General features: G+C 38.7%; 1 protein-coding gene and 1 non-coding gene across 2 annotated transcripts in view; one reads left to right on the forward strand and one right to left on the reverse strand.

The window, feature by feature from the left end:
- Positions 1-22,749, reverse strand: part of LOC105463327 (RasGEF domain family member 1B) — a 789,062-nt gene that overhangs the window by 727,781 nt on the left and 38,532 nt on the right. The gene's annotated exons all lie outside the window — the stretch shown is intronic.
- On the forward strand, positions 12,954-13,058 carry LOC112429371 (U6 spliceosomal RNA). Its single transcript, XR_003021563.2, has one exon. It is a non-coding gene; the product is annotated as a U6 spliceosomal RNA (small nuclear RNA).

Here is a 22,749-nt window from a genome sequence, read left to right on the forward strand (position 1 = left end):
CTCAGAGCTAAAGGAGGAATTACATAACCAGTGCAAAGAAACTAAAAATCTTGAAAAAAAGAATGGAAGAATGGATAACTAGAATAATCAATGCAGAGAAGGCCATAAATGAACTGACAGAGATACAAACCATGACACGAGAAATACAAGACAAATGCACAAGCTTCAGTAACCGACTCGATCAACTGGAAGAAAGAGTATCAGTGATTGAGGATCAAATGAATGAAATGAAGCGAGAAGAGAAGTCTAAAGAAAAAAGAAGAAAAAGAAATGAACAAAGCCTCCAAGAAATATGGGATTATGTGAAAATACCAAATCTACATCTGATTGGGGTGCCTGAAAGTGACGGGGAAAATGGAACCAAGTTGGAAAACACTCTTCAGGATATCATCCAGGAGAACTTCCCCAACCTAGTAGGGCAGGCCAACATTCAAATTCAGGAAATACAGAGAATGCCACAAAGATACTCCTCAAGAAGAGCAACTCCAAGACACATAATTGTCAGATTCACCAAAGTTGAAATGAAGGAAGAAATGTCAAGGGCAGCCAGAGACAAAGGTCAGGTTACCCACAAAGGGAAGCCCATCAGACTAACAGCAGATCTCTCGGCAGAAACTGTCTAAGCCAGAAGAGAGTGGGGGCCAATATTCAACATTCTTAAAGAATTTTCAACCCAGAATTTCATATCCAGCCAAACTAAGTTTCATAAGCGAAGGAGAAATAAAATCCTTTACAGACAAGCAAATGCTTAGAGATTTTGTCACCACCAGACCTGCCCTATAAGAGACTCTGAAGGAAGCACTAAACATGGAAAGCAACGACCAGTAGAGCCATTGCAAAAACATGCCAAAATGTAAAGACCATCGATGCTAGGAAAAAACTGCATCAACTAAAGAGCAAAATAACCAGCTAATATCATAATGACAGGATCAAGTTCACACATAAGTGACAGACTGGATTAAGAAAATGTGGCACATATACACCATGGAATACTATGCAGCCATAAAAAAGGATGAGTTCGTGTCCTTTGTAGGGACATGGGTGCAGCTGGAAACCATCATACTCAGCAAACTTTCGCAAGAACAGAAAACCAAACACCACATCTTCTCACCCATAGGTGGGAATTGAACAATGAGATCACTTGGACATGGGAAGGGGAACATCACATACTGGGGCCTATTATGGGGAGGGGAGAGTGGGGAGGGATGGCATTGGGAGTTATAACTGATGTAAATGACGAGTTTATGGGTGCTGATGAGTTGATGGGTGCAGCACACCACCATGGCACATGTATACATATGTAACAAACCTGCACGTTGTGCCCGTATACCCTAGAACTTAAAGTATAAAAAATAAAAATAAAAAAAATAATAAGTGCTAATGATCTACTATTTAAATATGCATACTAAATTACCTCTTACCTAATAAACCAGGTCACTCATTTAAAAAAAAAAAAAAAAGAATTCCACCATACTTGCTTACTTTAAACTTCAAAACAGGCAAATAGCTAAGGCCAATAATACTAGATAGAATTAAGTAATTAATAACTTATCAGCACAATTTAAGATTGTGCATCTTAGGATGGGCAGGGATTGGTTAATGGATACAAAATTACAACTAGACCTAGGAGGAATGAGTTCTGGTGTTCTGCAGCACTGTAGGATGAATATGGCTAACTATAATTTATTGTATACTGTCAAAAGTCTAGAAGAAAGGATTTTAAATGTTCACAACACAAATAACAAATGTTTGAGATAATGCATATCTGGTTTGATTGTTATACATTGTATACAGTATTAAAATATCACTTTGTATCCAAAAAAAAAATACTAGATATTGGTGGTTTTCTGGAAAATGTTTAATTTTTTTTTTTTTTTTTTTGAGACGGAGTCTCGCTGTGTCTCCCAGGCTGGAGTGCAGTGGCGTGATCTCGGCTCACTGCAAGCTCCGCCTCCCGGGTTCACGCCATTCTCCCACCTCAGCCTCCCAAGTAGCTGGAACTACAGGCGCCCGCCACCATGCCCGGCTAGCTTTTTGTATTTTTAGTAGAGACGGGGTTTCACCATGTTAGCCAGGATAGTCTCGATCTCCTGACCTCGTGATCCACCCGCCTCGGCCTCCCAAAGTGCTGGGATTACAGGCTTGAGCCACCGTGCCCGGCCAAAATGTTTAATTTTTTAATTTACTTCTCTATATTACTATATTTGTCTACAATAATCATGTATTTTTTAAAAAGTTTTAAAAGTGAAAAATAAATTCGATTGCACCAGGAAAAAAAAGAAAAACTTATTTGAGGAATAATCAAGGAAAACTTCTCCCTGGCCCTGCTAGAGATCTAGATATCCAAATACAAGAAGCTTAAAGAACACCCGGGAAATTCATTGCAAAAAAATTATTACCTGGGCGCATAGTCATCAGGCTATCTAAAGTCAAGATAAAGGAAAGACTTTTAAAACCTGTGAGGCAAAAGCATCAGGTAACCTATAAAGGAAAAACCTCTCCGATTAACAGCACATTTTTCAGCAGAAACCGTACAAGCCAGAAGGAATTGGGATTTTTTCATTAGTTTTTTTAAACAAAAGAATTATCTGCCAAGAATTTTGTATCCAGTGAAACTAAACTTCATAAGTGAAGGAAAGATACAGTCTTTTTCAAACAAACAAATGCTGGGAGCATTTGCCACTACCAAGTCAGTAATATAAGAACTGCTAAAAGGAGTTCTGAATCTTGAAACAAAATCTCAAAATACACCAAAATAGAACCTCCTTAAAGCATAAATCTCACAGGGCCTATAAAACGATAACACAATGAAAAAAAAAACAAGGTATTCAGGCAAAAACTAGCATGATGAATAGAACAGTAAGTCACATCTCAATACTAACATTGAATTTAAATAACCTGAATGCTCCACTTAAAACATACAGAATGGCAGAATGGATAAGAATTAACCAATCAAGAATCTGCTGTCTTCAAGAGACTCACCTAACACATAAGGACTCACAAAAACTCAAGGTAAAGGGGTAGAAAAAGACATTCCATGCAAATGGACACCAAAAGTGACCAGGAGTAGCTATTCTTGTATCCGACAAAACAACAGCTTTAACTGCTGTTTAAAGCAACAGCAGTTAAAAAAGACAAAGAGGGACATTATATAACGATAAAAGGTGTTATCCAACATGAAAATATCACAGTCCTAAATATATATGCACCTAACACTGGAGCTCCCAAATTTATAAAACAATTACTACTAGACCTAATAAATGAGATAGACAGCAACACGATAATAGTGGGGGACTTTGATATTCTACTGACAGCACTAAACAGGTCATCAAGACAGAAAATTAACAAAGAAAAAATGGATTTAAACTGTACCCTGGAACAAATGGACTTAACAGATATTTACAGAACATTCTACCCAACAAATGCAGAAAATACATTCTATTCAACAGCACATGGAACTTTCTCCAAGATAGACCATATGATAGGCCACAAAACAAGTCTCAATAAGTTGAAATTACATCAAGTACTCTCTCAGACCACAGTGGAATAAAACTGCAAATCAACTCTAAAAGGACCTTCAAGAACATGCAAATACATAGAAATTAAATAACCTGCTCCTGAAAAATCACTGGGTGAACAATGAAATCAAGGTGGAAATTTAAAAATTCTTCCAACTGAATAATAACAGTGACACAACATATCAAAACCTCTGGGATATAGCAAAGGCGGTGGTGCTAAGAGGAAAGTTCATAGTCCTAAATGCCTACATCAAAAAGTCTGAAAAAGCACAGACAGACAATCTAAGGTCACACCTCAAAGAACTAGAGAAACAAGAACAAAGCAAACCCAAACCCAGCAGAGATAAGGAAACAACCAAGATCAGGGCAGAAGTAAATGAAATTGAAACAAAAAAATATATACAAAAGATAAATGAAACAAAAAGCTGATTCTTTGAAAAGATACATAAAATGGATAGACAATTAGCAAGATTAACCAAGAAAAGAAGAGAAAATTCAAATAAGCTCAATTAGAATGGGAGCTATTACAACCAACACTACAGAAATGCAAAAGATCATTTGAGGCTACTATGAACACTTTTACATGCATGAACCAGAAAACCTAGAGGAGATAATAAATTTCTGAAAATATACAACCCTCCTAGCTTAGATCAGGAAGAATTATATGCCATAAAGAGACCAGTAACAAGCAGTGAGATTGAAATTGTAATTTAAAAATTACCAACCAAAAAAAAAAAAAAAAATCCAGGCCAGATGGATTCACAGCTGAATTCTACAAAACACTCAAAGAAGAATTGGTACCAATCCTATTGACACTATTCCACAAAATAAAGAAAGAGGGAATCCTCCCTAAATCATTCTATGAAGCCAGTATCACCCTAATACCAAAACCTGGAAAGGACGTAACCAAAAAACAAAACTACAGAGTAATATTCCTGATGATCATAGATGCAAAAATCCTTAACAAAATACTAGCTGACCGAATCCAACAACATATCAAAAAGATAATGCACCATGATCAAGTGGGTTTCATACCAGGGATGCAGGAATGGTTTAATATATGCAAGTCAATAAATGTGAAACACCACATAAACAGAATTAAAAACAAAAATCAAATGATCTCAATAGATGCAGAAAAAGCATTTGACAAAATCCAGCATCCCTTCATGATTAAAACCCTCAGCAAAATCGGCATACAAGGGATATACCTCAGTGTAATAAAAGCCATTTATGACAAACTCACAGCCAACATAATACTGAATGGGGGAAAAGCGGAAAGCATTCCCTCTGAGAACTAGAACAAGACAAGGATGCCCATTCTCACCACTTCTATTCAACATAGTACTAGAAGTCCCAGCCAGAGCAATCAGACGAAAGAAAGAAATAAACGGGATCCAAATTGGCAAAGAGGAAGTCAAACAGTTGCTGTTTGCTGATGATATGATTATATCCCTAGGAAACCCTAAAAGACTCCTCCAAAAAGCTCCTAGAACTGATAAATGAATTTAGCAAAGTTTCAGGATACAAAATTAATGTACACAAATCAGTAGCTCTTCTATATACCAACAGCAACCAAGCTGAGAATCAAATCAAGAATGCAACCTCTTTTATAATAGCTGCAAAAAAAAAAAAAAATACTTGGGAATATATCTAACCAAGGAGATGAAAGACCTCTACAAGGAAAACTACAAAACACTGTTGAAAGAAATCATAGATGACATAAATGGAAACACATCCCATGCTTATGGATGGGTAGAATCACTATTGTGAAAATGACCATACTACCAAAAGCAATCAACAGATTCAATGCAATTTCCATCAAAATACCACAATCATTCCTCACAGAACTAGAAAAAACAATCCTAAAATTTATGTGGAACCTAAAAAGAGCTTACATAGCCAAACCAAGACTAAGCAAAAGGAACAAATCTGGAAGCATCACATTACCTGATTTTAAACTATACTGTAAGGTTATGCTCACCAAAACAGCATGGTACTGGCATAAAACTAGGCACACAGACCAGTGGTGCAAAATAGAGAACCCAGAAATAAAGCCATATACTTACAGCCAACCGATCTTTGACAAAGCAAACAAAAACATAAAGTGAGGAAAGGATAGCCTATTCAACAAAAGGTGCTGGGATAATTGGCAAGCCACATGTAGAAGGAAACTGGATCCTCATCTTCCACCTTATACAAAAATCAACTCAAGATGGATCAATGACTTAAATCTAAGATCTGAAACTATAAAATTTCTAGAAGATATCATTGGAAAAACCCTTCTAGACATTGGCTCAGGCAGAGCTCATGACCAAGAACCCAAAAGCAAATGCAATAAAAACAAAGACAAATAGGTGAGACTATACTAAACTAAAGAGCTTTTGCTTGGCAAAAGGAACAGTCAGCAGAGTAAACAGACAACCTACAGAATGGAAGAAAATTTTCACAATCTAAACACCCGACAAAGAACTAATATCTGGAATCTACAACAAACTCAAATTAGCAAGAAAAAAAAAAATCCTATCAAAAATTGGGCTAAGGACATGAATAGACAATTCTCAAGAGAAGATATACAAATGGCCAACAAACATACAAAAAAATGCTCAACATCACTAATGATCAGGGAAATGCAAATCAAAATCTCAATGTGATACCACCTTACTCTCACAAGAATGGCCATAATTAAAAAATCAAAACTGGTAGGTGTTGGCGTGGATCCAGTAAAGAGGGAACACTTCTACACTGCTGGAGGAGATGTAAACTAGTACAACCACTATGGAAAATAAAGTGGAGATTCCTTAAAGCACTAAAAGTAGACCTACCAACAAACAAATGGAAAAAAAGCTCATCATCACTGGTCATTAGAGAAATGCAAATCAAAACTACAATGAAATACCATCTCATTCCAGTTAAAATGGCGATCATTAAAAAGTCAGGAAACAACAGATGCTGGGAGGAGGTGGAGAAATAAAATGCTTTTACACTGTTGGTGGGAGTGTAAATTAGTTCAACCATTGTGGAAGACAGTGTGGCAATTCCTCAAGGATCTAGAACTAGAAATACCATTTGACCCAGCAATCCCATTACTGGGGATATACCCAAAGGATTATAAATAATTCTACGATAAAGACACATGCACACTTATGTTTACTGCAGCACTATTCACAATAGCAAAGACTTGGAATCAACCCAAATGTCCATCAATGATAGACTGGATAAAGAAAATGTGGCACATATACACCATGGACTATCCAGCCATAAAAAAGGATGAGTTCATATCCTTTGCAGGGACATGGGTGAAGCTGGCAACCATGATTCTCAGCAAAATAACACAGAAATGGAAAACCAAACACTGCATGTTCTCACTCATAAATGGGAGTTGAACAATGAGAACACATGGACACAGGGAAGGGAACATCACACACCAGGGCCTGTCGAGGGGTGGAGGACTCGGGGAGGGAGAGCATTAGGAGGAATATCTAATGTAGATGACAGGTTTTGGGTGCAGCAAACCACAATGGCATGTGGATACCTATGTAACAAACCTGCACGTTCTGCACATGTATCCCAGAACTTAAAGTATGTATAAATAAATAAAGAAAACAGAAGGGACAATAAATACCCTGCACATAGTCTTTTTTTTTTTTTTTTTTTTTTTTTTTTTTTTTTTTTGAGACGGAGTCTCGCTGTGTGGTCCAGGCTGGAGTGCAGTGGCCCGATCTCGGCTCACTGCAAGCTTCACCTCCCCGGTTCACGCCATTCTCCCGCCTCAGCCTCCAAGTAGCTGGGACTACAGGCGCCCGCCACCACACCCAGCTAGTTTTTTGTATTTTTAGTAGAGACAGGGTTTCATCATGTTAGCCAGGATGGTCTTGATCTCCTGACCTCGTGATCCACCCGCCTCGGCCTCCCAAAGTGCTGGGATTACAGGCTTGAGCCACTGCGCCCGGCCAACCTTGCACATAGTCTTAAAAGTTAGTTGTAGAATCATTGATCATCAGACAAATGCAAATGAAAACTACAAGAAGATATCATCTCACCCCAGTTAAAATGTCTTTTATCCAAAAGATAGGGACTAATGAACACAAACAAGGTTGTGGAAAAAAGGGAATCCTTTGACCCTGGTGGGAATGGAAATAAGTTCAGCCCCCTGGAGAATACTATGGACGTTCCTCAAACAACTAAAAATAGAACTACTGTATTTTCCAGTAATTCCACAACTAGGTATATACCAAAAAGAAAGGGCATCAGTATATCAAAGAGGTATCTGTACTCCCATGTTTACTGCAGCACTATTCACAATAGCCAAGATTTGGAAACAACCTAAGTGTCCATCAGCAAACAAATGGGTAAAGAAAACATAATGTAGTGTATATAGACAGGAGCACTATTCAGCCTTAAAAAAGAATGAGATCCTATCATTTGCAACAACATGGATGGAACTGGAGGACATGTGTTAAGTGAAATAAGCCAAACTTCACATGTTCTTATTCCTATGTGTAAGCTAAAAATTAAAACAATTGAATTCATGGAGATAAAGAGTAGAAGAATGGTTTATCAGAGGCTGGGAAGGGTGGCAGGTGGCAGGTGGGGAGAGGAGTGGGGATGATTAATTGAGACAAAAATATAGTTAGATAGCAAGAATAAGATCTAGTATTTGATAGCACAAAAGGGTGACCATAGTCAACAGTAATTTATTGTACATTTTAAAATAACTAAAAGAGTATAATTGGAATGTCTGTAACACAAAGAAATTATAAATACTTGAGGTGATGGATACCCATTTACCCTGATGTGATTATACACCGTATGCCTGTATCAAAATATTTCACTTACCCCATAAATATATATGCCTACTTATACTCATAAAAATTAAAATTTAAAAAAGAAGTGCATCCCAGAGAGGTCAGGTGAGCGGGGAGACACCAGTAGGTGCCATGGCTCTAGACAAACACTCTCATAAAAAGTTCATCTGGCCAGGCGGGATGGCTCACGCCTGTAATCTGAGGACTTCGGGAGGCCAAGGCAGGTGGATCACGAGGTCAAGAGATAGAGACCATCCTTGCCAATATGGTGAAACGCAATCTCTACTAAAAATACAAAAATTAGCCAGGTGTGGTAGCATGCGCCTGTAGTTCCAGCTACTCAAGAGGCTGAGGCAGGAGAACTGCTTGAACCCGGGAGGTGGAGGTTACAGTGAGCCAAGATCACGCCACTGCACTCCAGCCTGGCAACAGAGCGAGATTCCGTCTCAAGAAAAAAAAAAAAAAGGTTCACCTGTGGCAAATGCATTAGGTATCTAGAGTCCTCAGTCCCCAAGACTGGACAGAAGACTATGTAGACATTAAATCTCAAGTATTATTCATAAAGATTGAGACTATGGACTTTGCTATCTTCTTACACTCTGTCTTATGAGAGAGAGGAGTGTCTCCAAAGTACATATTTTATTCAGTAAATACCAGTAAAATATCACTAATTTCTCCACTGAGATCTCATTTCTAACATCCTCTAGGCTATTAATTTTATCAGTGAGACTGTTTTTAACATTCATTATGCTAATTAAAGCTCTGGTGTTGATCAAAGAAAAAGACACAGAAGTACGTCTAATACTACAACTGTATAGTGCTGGAGCTGGGCTTCTTGATTACAGTACTAGCTCACCCCACTTCAGAGGTGGATTTCTGGTTAGGGTAACTGATAATACTTAAGGGGCAACCTAAATTTACTAATGCAGACAGACATTCAACCCTGTCTCAAAGTACAAATATCATAATTCAAATCCAATAGGCAATAGGATATGTGAATCTGGTGCTCAGGGGAAAAAATCTGAATTGAAAATCTTTATAGGAAATCTTTATAGGAGTTTTATGGTTGGCATATTTATTTCCACCCTTTTTCTTTTATAATTTTCCTCTTCATTCTTATTTTGTGAACTATTTCATATGCATCTTTATTCTTCCCTATAAGTCACTTTAAATTCTTTTTGGACAGTGAAAGGTTTAAATAAATACCAGTAAATAAGACTTGCCACTCCATATCATTTGTTTTAAATTTCTACTAAGAACTATTTTTTCTGCAACTAACTTTAAAATTTTTTTAAATTTTTATAAGTACATACCAGATGTCATGGTGACAGCTAATAGGACAGTGTAAGGTTCCATCAACTTTACAAATCAGTTGATGTTCACGATTTTTGTGACTGCTTGCTAATAAGTTCTTATATATAAAACCTGTGTGTGTAGAGAAATTGATCTTAAGACTTGGATTTGCTGTCAAGGTAACCTGATACCAGTATATAGATATGTCCATCTTAAACTTTTTGGTGGTTACCATTATCAACCCCCCAAAAATACCAGTAAAATATCATAAATTTTATGACCTAAGCCAGTTTGTTTTTGCATAACTGGTGTTGATACAGCCAACTGTATCTTTTTCTTTGTATATATAGCTGGCTCACACTTATGCAAAAACAAATTGGCTTAGATCAGATCACAGTTTACAACTGACATTATATAAAATGCAAAAAGCCAGAACTAAACTCCAGCCACCCCGGCCCCAGTATTGTATTCCTTCTGGGGGTTTTCCTTAATTAATTAATTAATTTAATTTAATTTTCTTATTAATTTATCTCGTCATCTCTGAAAGAAAACATTGTTCATGACACTTGGTAAAGAACAGTAAGGCAGATTTCATTCAGGACCATCATGATAGATGTAGGGACCACTGCAATGGGGTTTTGCAGTGGAGGGCAGAGACTGGGCTCAACTCCAAAGACAACAGAGAAAACTGGAAACAGAAAGGAGGGAGGGAGGAAGGGAGGGAAGGGAGAGAAGGAGGGGAGGGGAGGGGAGGGGATGGGAGAAGGAAGGAAGAGTAGAAGGAAGGAAGGGAAGGAGGGAGAGCGGAGAGAAGGAAGGGAGGGAGGGAGGAAGGGGGGAGGGAGGGAGGGAAGAAGGAAGGAAGAGGAGAAGGAAGGGAGGGAGGGAGGAAGAGGGGAGGGAGGGAAGAAGGAAGGAGAAGGGGAAGGGAGGGGAGGGGAGGAAAACGGAGCAGGGAATAGTGGGAGAAAGGAAGAAAAGAAAGAGAAAGAAATACACATTATTATATACATTAAATACACATTATAATAACCTTCCAATGAAAGACTGCTATAAAACACAGATCTATAAATTCTGCTTCTACATTTTCTATATAACTGTTTTTTAGCTGTAGTGAAAGTAAAGAGTGAGAGAGTCAGAGGTCTTCCTTCTTCTCCCCAATCCCCAATTTCCTGGTATTGTCTGACACTAGGCAAACCCAGCCTGAAGCTCATAGACTCAGGAGGCTGGGAGCCATAGCCTGCAACAGGGTTCAAAACAGGGAAAGTACAAGAAATAGATCTGAGGGTAAGCAGTTCCAGATATGCTAGAGGAGAAGACAAATATTAATCAAAACCATGCAAATATATTATTGCAGTTTGTTCTAAGTCCTGGGAAGAAGGAAACGTATTTCCAGAGCCTGTAATAGGAGGCCCCATACAGTCTCCAGAATCAGGGAAGTCTTCCTTAAGGGAGAGATGATTCAATGGCTTCTGAAGTATGAAGCATGTATTGACTAGGTGATGAGGTGGGGGTTTATTAGAGATGGAGAGCAATGCACATGCAAAGACAGCAAGAGGATCACAGAGTTTTCAAATAAATTAGAAAGTCAGTACAGCCAGAATGCTGTACTGTGAATAGTGGTGCAAGATGCAACCAGAGATGTGGACATAGAGAGCCTTGCAGCCCATGGGTTAAGGGTTTATTCTCTACGCAACAGAAAGTCACTTACGAGTTTTAAGCAGGGCAGGAAAGACATCATCAATGTCTTGAGAACACTCCCAATGCTGCAGAACAGCTTAAACTGGGGCACATGTGGGTCTGGAAAGGCAAATGCAGCTGTCCTGGTGAGAAACAGAGCTGGCTTGATCTGGAGTGGGTAATGATGATGGAAAGAAGTTGACTTACTCTGGGTGATGAAGAACTGTGAAACCAGTGTGTTGTTAACTGGATCATTTACATGGAGAAGTTGCCTAGCATGGGAGTAGATCTAAACAGAAGAGGACGATTGTGTGTCAGGGGTCAGGGATGAATGTGAAGATCTGACCAGGAGGTCAGGGAAAAAAAAAAAAAAACAGTGGATGACAGTGACAAGAAAGTTAAAGGTCCACAGAGGGAGTAGCTGTGGAAGAATGAACTAATGGGGACAAAGTGCAGTAAGGTAGGCACGTAGAGGTGGCTTAAATACCAGATGAGCAAGTGAGACAGGAGTGGGAGGTGAGGTTGGAGTCAGTGACCACAAAGGTCACGATGGAACTCTGGCTACAGTGGATACTGTGATGTACCACCCCCGTAAGCCTTCAGGATTGAAGAGTTTATTCCCCCAACTGCTGGGAGTGCTGCTGACATTCTGTCCTCAGCTGCCAGCCCTCTTCCAGAACCACCTTGGATATAGACAGCCTTCTGCTCCCAAGGTCACACTGGCTTCCTTGGGGAAGCCCACAGCCACTGACTGGTTGATGGAGGAATATAAAGGCCTCCACCTCTAGCCCCAACTCAGAACAACTCTTAAGGGCCATACCAGCTTCAGACTCCCATGTGGCTAGCTGAGGCTTTTGTTAACACAACATCACAGCCCAACAACTCCCTCCACCCGATCTGCTTCTTCCCTTCCTCGGGTGATATTCTCAAGAACAGTCCCTAGTGCTAATCTCAGAACAGTTCCTGCATGCTAATCTCAGAGGCTGCTTCCAAGGGAACTCAACCTGTGACACTAACATGTAATTCTTTTGGAATAGACTGAGACCCCAGAAGTCTCCCTGAGACCCAATGTGTTCACCACCTTCGGACTTTGTTCAAGATTCCACATAGAAACTAATAATAATCACAAATATTTACTGAGTAATTACATGTGCCACACAATGTACACAATGTTAACTAATTTAATCTTGACAACTTTATTTCACAGAGGAGTAAACTGAGGCACAGAGAGATTAAGAAACTTGATCAAGATCACATAACTAGTATATACTGGTATCAGCATACAAACCCAGGCAGTTTCTGGTACAGGCAGCCCTTCTCCTAATCTCTTCCCTACACTACCCCCCGTGCAGTTGAGCTTGGTGAATGGTTGCTTTCCCATGTTGATAAGTGTCCAGTCCCAGTTACATACCCATGTTCTCTTTGTGAAACCAGATTACTGGAAGCAAATTATAACATGTTTCCTATGAATAAATCCCTCTTTCTTATTGTGTTCAATTTATGCTACCAACACTACTTTGTACTAATTAGAGACACTGACTAGAAGCTGGTGAAACAGACAGGCCTAGAACAAAACATCTGTTGGCCCTAAAGAAAGAGTAGTATCCAAGCAGATCATCAAGAGGCAAATTTGCAGAAACATTAAAACTATTCTTATGCTCGCTTTGGCAAAACATATACTAAAACTGGAATGACACAAAGAAGATTAGCATGGCGCCTGCGCAAGGATGAGTCTGTTAAAAAAAATTCTTAACCTTTTGATTGTAATAAGTAACAGGTAAAAGTGCATCATTTGTAAAACCCATGGCTAGAAGATACGGGTCACAGATAATACATTCTAAAGGTCAAGCAATCATGCAATTACCATGAGTTGTTTATTTCTTAAATTTCCTTCCTAGAAAAATACATATTTGACAGAGTTCAATAAAAAAGAAACTAGTATGTCAAAAACAAAATAGTAAAGCAAACCTGCTAGGAAACTCTAATTGGCTTCATCTTTCAGGGTCAGCTTCTTTTTGTGGCCAGGACAGGGTCCTAAACACATTCTTGATTGTGTTTCTTACTCATTTAATTAAATGACAAATAAAATAAGTTCTCTTTTACACGTGTTTTCTTTTTCAGCCTCTATAGTGTGAAATAAACATGAAGCTGTCAAACAGAATACTCTGAGACAGGCTAAACTAATTTGCCACTGATGATAGTCATTATAAACAATCCGAATGCTGTTCCACCTCACTGGGATTTAAATAATCTGTCAAAAAGCCCTATATTCTAAAATCTGCATACGAAATCAGGGAACATGAGGAAGAAATGAGAATAGTTAGTTAACTATCAACAGAAATATCCTCATTCCTGACACAAAAATAGAAGAATCACTTTGGGATTAATTGATTCAAGCCCTTCTCTCTCTCATTCAAATGCCACCCCATGCAAACAATTATTGTTAGTCTATTCCTTCCTCAGTATTAGGAATACTGCTCAGTGTTGTTAGAAAATTTGGTCTTTTCAGAGCCAGCTAGAGGCAAAATTATTAAACAAGATGAGCTTATCTTTCAATTAAAAAATTAGAGTACTCAGTGCTAATAAAGACCTGGTTAAATGTACGGTCTCAGAAATTCCTGGGGAGAATTTTTAATTCTCTTGAAAATAAAATTTTAATTATATTCTATTTCTGAGAATATATTCTAGTGTAATCATCCTAAAGATGGAAAAACTTTATACACAAAGATGTTCACTATGGTACTATTATTTATAACAAGAAAATATGGAAATAAAGCAACTATCCAGCAATACAGGAATGGTTAAATAAAATACGATACGGCTTATGCTATTCCCTGCGTGCTGCATCATATTTTATTCAGCTGTCCTAAATGTCAAGAGTCTTAAGAACATTTGAAAATGCATATGTTATCCAGTTAAGTGAAAAGTAGCAGGTTATGAAATTATATATGTAACATGTTCTCAATTATGTTAAAACATGCAAAAATATGGTAAAAGGCAAATAATAGTCAAGATAATTTTAAAGAAGTTAGAGGAGGAGCGGAATTTTACTGTTCTAGATATGGAGGCTTACTGTTGTTAAGTTGTAATTATTAAAATTGTGAGTATTAGGGCAGAAATAGACAGATCAATGGAAGAGAACAGACACTTGATTCGTTTTGTTTGATCTTATCATTATTATTATTATTTTGAGACAGAGTCTCACTCTGTCACCCAGGCTGCAGTGCAGTGACATGATTTCGGCTTGTTGCAGCCTCAAAGTCCCAGACTCAAGTGATCCTCAGCTCCCAAGTAGCTGGGACTACAGGTGCACACCACCACACCAGCTTATTTTTGTATTTTTTATAGAGACAGGGTTTCACCAAGTTGCTCAGGCTGGTCTTGAACTCCTAAGCTCAAGCAGTCTGCCCACCTCAGCCTCCCAAAGTGCTGGGATTAGAGTCGTGAGCCACTGCACCCAGCAACATAAATTATATATGATATAATTTATGCATACACATACAAACACACACATATACATATATACACGTATATATATACACACACATGCATATATGCACACACTCACATATAAATAAAGGTGGCATTATAATCCAAATAAATAACTCTAAAACATGGATTCCAAATGGAAATATATATATGTAATTTATATCCCTATTTTATATTGTATAAAAAAACTAAAATCCACATGGATTAAAATACTTAAGTATAAAAAAACTCTGAAACGTTTACAGGAAAATATAGTTGTATATCATTATGATCTAAGGGTAGGCAAAGATTTATTAAATGAGATACAAAAAGCCAAACCATAAGAAAAAAAGATTAATAATTTAATTACATAAAAATATAAAATCTCACATAACCCCCCCTTAAAAAAATAAATAAAGTGAAAAGACAAGCAACTGACTGGGAGAAGTTATATCAACAACTATTTGTATTATATATTCAGGAATACCTAAAGGATTTCTACAAATTAATAATATGAGAAACCTAAATTACACAAATAGAAAAAGAACAAAAGCTATTAATAGGAAATTTGTAGAAGAAAAAAACCCACATCGTCAATAAACATATGAGAAGATGTTTAATCTCACTAGTAATCAAGGAAATGTGAATTAAAATTAGAGTATTTCACATATATTTCTTACATAAAAGAGTGACTCAAGATTAAAAAGTCTCTAACAATATCAGCAGAGATGTTAAGAGATGGACATTCTCAAACATAGTTAAGATATTCTGGGAGAGAGCTTGAGAAAGACAGCATGACCAAGGCTCCACTTTGCTTTCCAGACAACCAGATTTGTAGCATACTGTGCTCTTGTTAGTGGTGAGAATTTGACTGGTGAAGAGGTTAGGGTATCTTTGGGTGTGAGAGCTCTTAGCCCTCCTTTAAATCTTGCCACACCATCAGCTGGCAACACAACCCCCAAGCAAAGCAGAGCTTCTTCTGCCTGCTTCTATGCTGGAACTAGTTCTTCTCTCCCAGCCCTTCTGACCACAGTCCCATTGTCCCAGTCAACTGAGTAAGCTGGAAAGTAAGTCAGTTCCCTGCCTTCTGCCTTGCAAAATCTAGACTAATATTTTAATGGAATCCTTCTCAAGGCAATACTCTCAATGCTCATCTTTGGGTAACTAAGGGGACAGCCACCAGTAGCCCAATGGTCCAGCACTAGACCCTCTGTTTCCACAAGATTCCAAAGGGAAGCAATTTGGAAGGGAGAAGAAAGGAAAGGAATCCACACTATTTGGCATAATAGTATAGTTGCCTGACTCTGTGGAAAGCATCACACCTTACAAATTACAAGGCAGTTAGGGATAGGTTTCTTTTTCTTTCTCCGTATGAGTTTAGACTGCACTCTCTGAGAATCACGTGTACCCCTAAAACGAGTGTGCGTGTGTGTGTCCACGTGCACACGCATGCATGCATGCATGTAAGATCAGCGAATAAACAGGAGCAACTGCACTCATATTGTTGTGAGAGCTTAAAGAGGACACAAGGGGATCACTTCCAAGATGGCTGAATAGGAACAGCTCCAGTCTACAGCTCCCAGCAAGATCAATGCAGAAGAGAGGTGATTTCTGCATTTCCAAATGAGGTACGTGGTTCATCTCATTGAGACTGGTTGGACAGCGGGTGCAGCCCACAGAGGGTGAATCGAAGCAGGACGGGGCATCGCCTCACCCAGGAAGCACAAGGGTTCAGGGGATTTCCCTTTCCCAGCTAAGGGAAACCATGAGTGACTATACCTGGAGGAGTGGTACACTTCTGCCCAAATACTGCGCTTTTTCCACGGTCTTTACAACCAGCAGACCAGGAGATCCCCTCCCATGCCTGGCTCGGCGCATCCCACACTGACGGAGCCTTGCTTACTGCTAGTGAAGCAGTCTGAGATCAATCAAGTGGGAGCTTGGTAGGGGGAGGGGCGTCTGCCATTACTGAGGCTTGAGTAGGCAGTTCTATGCTCACAGTGTAAACAAAGTGGCAGGGAAGCACAAACTGGGCAGAGCCCACCACAACTCAGCAAGCCCTACTGCCTCTCTAGATTTCAGCTCTGGGGGCAGGGCATATCTGAACAAAAGGCCACAGACAGTTTCTCCAGACGTAAACGTCCCTACCTGACAGCTCTGAAGAGAACAGTGGTTCTCTCAGCATGGCATTCAAGCTCCAATAACGGAAAGACTGCCTCCTCAAGTGGGTCCCTGACCCCCATGTAACCTGACTGGGAGACATCTCCCAGTAGGGGCCGACAGACACCTCATACAGGCAGGTGCCCCTGTGGGATGAAGCTTCCAGAGAAAGGAGCAGGCAGCAATCTTTGTGGTTTTGCAGCCTGCGCTGGTGATACCCAAACAGCATCTGAAGTGGACCTCCAGAAAACTACAACAAATCTACAGCTGAGGGGTCTGTTAGAAGGAAAACCAACAAACAGAAAGGAATAGCATCAACATCAACAAAAAGGACATCCACACCAAAACCCCATCCGTAGGTCACCAACATCAAAGATCAAAGGTAGATAAAACCACAAAGATGGGGAGAAACCAGAGCAGAAAGGCTGAAAATTCCAAAACCCAGAATGCCTCTTTTCCTCCAAAAGAACATCTCCTTACCAGCAAGGGAACAAAACTGGATGGAGAATGAGTTTGACAAATTGACAGAAGTAGGCTTCAGAAGGTTGGTAATAACAAACTTCTCTGAGCTAAAGGAGCATGTTCTAACCCATCAAAAAGAAGCTAAAAGCCGTGAAAAGTGATCAGATGAATGACTAACTAGAATAACCAGTGTAGAGAAGAGCTTAAATGACCTGATAGAGCTGAAAATCACAGTACGAGAAATTCCAGAAGTATTCACAAGCTTCAATAGCTGATTCAATCAAGCAGAAGAAAGGATATCAGTGATTGAAGATCAAATTAATGAAATCAAGTGAGAAGACAAGATTAGAGAAAGAAAAGTGAAAAGAAATTAACAAAGCCTCCAAGAAATATGGGACTATGTGAAAAGACCAACTCTACATTTGATTGGTGTACCTGAAAGTGACAGTGAGAAGGGAACCAAGTTAGAAAACACTCCTCAGGATATTATCCAGGAGAAATTCCCCAACCTAGCAAGACAGGCCAACATTCAAATTCAGGAAATACAGAGAATACCACTAAGATACTCCTTGAGAAGAGCAACCCCAAGACACATAACTGTCAGATTCACCAAGGTTGAAATGAAGGAAAAAATGTTAAGGGCAGCCAGAGAGAAAGGTTGGGTTACACACAAAGGGAAGACCATCAGACTAACAGCAGATCTCTCTGCAGAAACTCTACGAGCAAGAAGAGAGTTTCTTCTTCAACATTCTTTAAAAAAAAAAAAAGAACTTTCAACCCAGAATTTCATATCCAGCCAAACTAAGCTTCATAAGTGAAGGAGAAATAAAATCCTTTATAGACAAGCAAATGCTGAGAGATTTTGTCACCACCATGCCTGCCTTACAGGAGCTCCTGAAGGAAGCACTGAACATGGAAAGAAACAACCGGTACCAGCCACTGCAAAAACATGCCAAATTGTAAAGACCACCAATGCTATGAAGAAACTGCATCAATTAACAGGCAACATAACCAGCTAGCATCATAATGACAGGATCAAATTCACACATGACTTCACACATAACAATATTAATCTTAAATGTAAATGGGCTAAATTTCCCAATTAAAAGACATAGACTGGCAAATTGGATAGAGTCAAGACCCATCAGTGTGCTGTATTCAGGAGAGCCATCTCATGTGCAAAGACACACATAGACTCAAAATAAAGGGTTGGAGGAAGATCTAACAAGCAAATGGAAAGCAAAAAAAAAAAAAAAAAAAATAGCAGGGGTTGCAATCCTGGTCTCTGATAAAACAGACCTTAAACCAACAAATATCAAAAGAGACAAAGAAGGCCATTACATAATGGTAAAGGGACCAATTCAACAAGAAGAGCTAACTATCCTAAATATATACGTACCCAATACAGGAGCACCCAGATTCATAAAGCAAGTTCTTAGAGACCTGCAAAGAGACTTAGACTGCCACACAATAATAATGGGAGAATTTAACACCCCACTGTCAATATTAGACAGATCAACAAGTCAGAAAATTAAAAAGAATATCTAAGACTTGAACTCAGCTCTTAACCAAATAGACCTAATAGACATCTACAGAACTCTCCACCCCAAATCAACAGAATATACATTCTTCTCAGCACATCACTCTTATTCTAAAATTGACCACATAATTGAAAGTAAAACACTCATTGGCAAATGTAATAGAACAGAAATCATAACAAACTATCTCTCAGACCACAGTGCAATCAAATTAGAATTCAGGATCAAGAATCTCACTCAAAACCGTACAACTACGTGGAAACTGAACAACCTGCTCCTGAATGCCTACTGGGTAAATAACAAAATGAAGGCAGAAATAAAGATGTTCTTTGAAACAAATGAGAACAAACACACAATGTACCAGAATCTCTGGGACACATTTAAAATGTGTAGAGGGAAATTTATAGCACTAAATACCCACAAGAGAAAGCAGGAAAGATCTAAAATCGACACCCTAAAATCACAACTAATTAAATTAGAGAAGCAAGAGCAAACAAATTCAAAAGCTAGTAAAAGACAAGAAATAACTAAGATTAGAGCAGAACTGAAGGAGATAGAGACACACAAAAAAACTTCAAAAAATCAATGAATCCAGGAGCTGGTTTTCTGAAATATCAACAAAATAGATAGACTGCTAGCAAGATGAATAAAAAAGAAAAGAGAGAAGAATCAAATAGACACAATAAAAAATGATAAAGTGGATATCACCACCGATTCGACAGACATACAAACTACCATCAGAGAATACTATAAACACGTCTACACAAATAAACTAGAAAATCTAGAAGAAATGGACAAATTCCTGGACATATACACCCTCCAAAGACTAAACCTGGAAGAAGTTGAATCTCTGAATAGACCAATAACAGGTTCTGAAATTGAGGCAATAATTAATAGCCTATCAACCAAAAAAAGTTCAGGACCAGACAGATTCACAGCCAAATTCTACCAGAGGTATAAAGAGGAGCTGGTACCATTCCTTCTGAAACTATTCCAAACAATAGAAAAAGAGGGACTTCTCCCTAACTCATTTTATGAGGCCAGCATCATCCTGATACCAAAGCCTGGCGGAGACACACACACACACACACAAAAAAAAAAAAAAAAAAAAAAAAACAGGATTTTAGGCCAATATCTGTGATGAACATCGATGCAAAAATCCTTAATAAAATACTGGCAAACCGAATCCAGCAGCAAATCAAAAAGCTTATCCACCACGATCAAGTTGGCTTCATCCCTGAGATGCAAGGCTGGTTCAACATAACGCAAACCAATAAACGTAATCCATCATATAAACAGAACCAATGACAAAAAACACATGATTATCTCAATAGATGCAGAAAGGGCCTTTGACAAAATTCAACAGTCTTTCATGCCAAAAACTCTCAATAAACGAGGTATCAATGGAACATATCTCAAAATAATTAGAGCTATTTATGACAAACCCACAGCCAATATCATACTGAATGGGCAAAAACTGGAAGCATTCCCTTTGAAAACAGGCATAAGACAAGGATGTCCTCTCTCACCACTCCTATTCAACATAGTATTGGAAGTTCTGGCAAGGGCAATCAGGCAAGAAAAAGTAATAAAGCGTATTCAAATAGAAAGAGAGGAAGTCAGATTGTCTCTGTTTGCAGATGACATGATTGCATATTTAGAAAACCCCATTGTCTCAGCCCAAAATCTCCTTAAGCTGATAAGCAACTTCAGCAAAGTCTCAGGATAGAAAATCAATGTGCAAAAGTCACAAGCATTCCTATACACCAATAACAGACAAACAAAGAGCCAAATCATGAGTGAACTCCCATTCACAATTGCTATTAAGAGAATAAAATACCTAGGAATCCAGTTTACAAGGGAAGTGAAGGACCTCTTCAAGGAGAACTACAAACCACTGTTCAAGGAAATCAGAGAGGACACAGACAAATGGAAGAACATTCCATGCTCATGGATAGGAAGAATCAATATGGTGAAAATGGCCATACTGCCCAAAGTAATTTATAGATTCAATGCTATCCCCATCAAGCTACCACTGACTCTCCTCACAGAATTGGTAAAAACTGCTTTAAACTTCATAGGAAACCAAAAAAGAGCCCACATAGCCAAAACAGTCCTGGGTAAGAAGAACAAAGCTGGAGGCATCATGCTACCTGACTTCAAACTTTACTACAAGGCTACAGTAACCAAAACAGCATGGTACTGGTACCAAAACAGAGATGTAGATCAATGGAACAGAACAGAGCCCTCAGAAATAATACCACACATCTACAGCCATCTGATCTTTGACAAACCTGAGAGAAACAAGAAATGGGGAAAGGATTCCCTATTTAATAAATGGTGCTGGGAAAATTGGCTAGCCATAAGTAGAAAGCTGAAACTGGATCCTTTCCTTACTCCTTATACGAAAATCAACTCAAGATGGATCAAAGACTTAAACATAAGACCTAGGACCATAAAAATCCTAGAAGAAAATCTACGCAAAACCATTCAGGACATACGCATGGGCAAAGACTTCATGTCTAAAATACCAAAAGCAATGGCAACAAAAGCCAAAATTGACAAATAGGATCTCATTAAACTAAAGAGCTTCTGTACAGCAAAAGAAGCTACCATCAGAGTGAACAGGAAACCTACAGAATGGGAGAAAATTTCTGCAATCTCTCCATCTGACAAAGGGCTAATATCTAGAATCTACAAATAACTTAAACAAATTTACAAGAAAAAAGCAAATAACCCCATCAAAAAATGGGCAAAGGATATGAGCAGATGCTTCTCAAAAGAAGACATTTATACAGCCAACAGACATATGAAAAAATGCTCATCATCACTGGTCATTAGAGAAATGCAAATCAAAACCACAATGAGACACCATCTCAAGCCAGTTAGAATGGCGATCATTAAAAAGTCAGGAAACAACAGATGCTGGAGAGGTTGTGGAAAAATACAAACACTTTTACACTGTTGATGGGAGTGTAAATTAGTTCAACCATTGTGGAAGACAGCATGGTGATTCCTTAAGGGTCTAGAACTAGAAATACCATTTGACCCAGCAATCCCATTACTGGGGATATACCCAAAGGATTATAAATAATTCTACGATAAAGACACATGCACACTTATGTTTATTGCAGCACTATTCACAATAGCAAAGACTTGGAACCAACCCAAATGTCCATCAATGATAGACTGGATAAAGAAAATGTGGCACATATATACCATGGAATACTATGCAGCCATAAAAAAGGATGAGTTCATGTCTTTTGCAGGGACATGGATGAAGCTGGAAACCATCATTCTCAGCAAACTATCACAACATCAGAAAACCAAACACCGCATGTTCTCACTCATATGTGGGAGTTGAACGATGAGAACACAGGGACACAGGGAAGGGAACATCATACACCAGGACCTTTGGGGGGTGGGGGCTAGAGGAGGGATAACATTAGGAGAAATACCTAATGTAGGTGACGGATTGATAGGTGCAGCAAACCACCATTGCACATGTATACCTATGTAACAAAACTGCACGTTCCGCACATGTAACCCAGAACTTAAAGTATAATTTAAAAAAAGAAAAAACAAAGAAATTGATTTAAAAACATGGAAAAAAAAAAAAGAGGACACAAAAGAGAGACCCCTGTTCACCCTGGACCACACTGAATTGCTTGAACCTGGGAGGCACAGGTTGCAGTGAGCTGAGATCACACCACTGCACTCCAGCCTGGGTGACAGAGTGAGACTCCATCTCCATAAAAAATAAAAAAGAAAAAGAAAAAAAAGAACGAAAAGAAAATACAAATGTTTCCTCTCACAGTTCTGGAG

This window comes from Macaca nemestrina, chromosome 3, assembly GCF_043159975.1.
Source record: "Macaca nemestrina isolate mMacNem1 chromosome 3, mMacNem.hap1, whole genome shotgun sequence".
NCBI classification, from domain to species: Eukaryota; Metazoa; Chordata; class Mammalia; order Primates; family Cercopithecidae; genus Macaca; species Macaca nemestrina.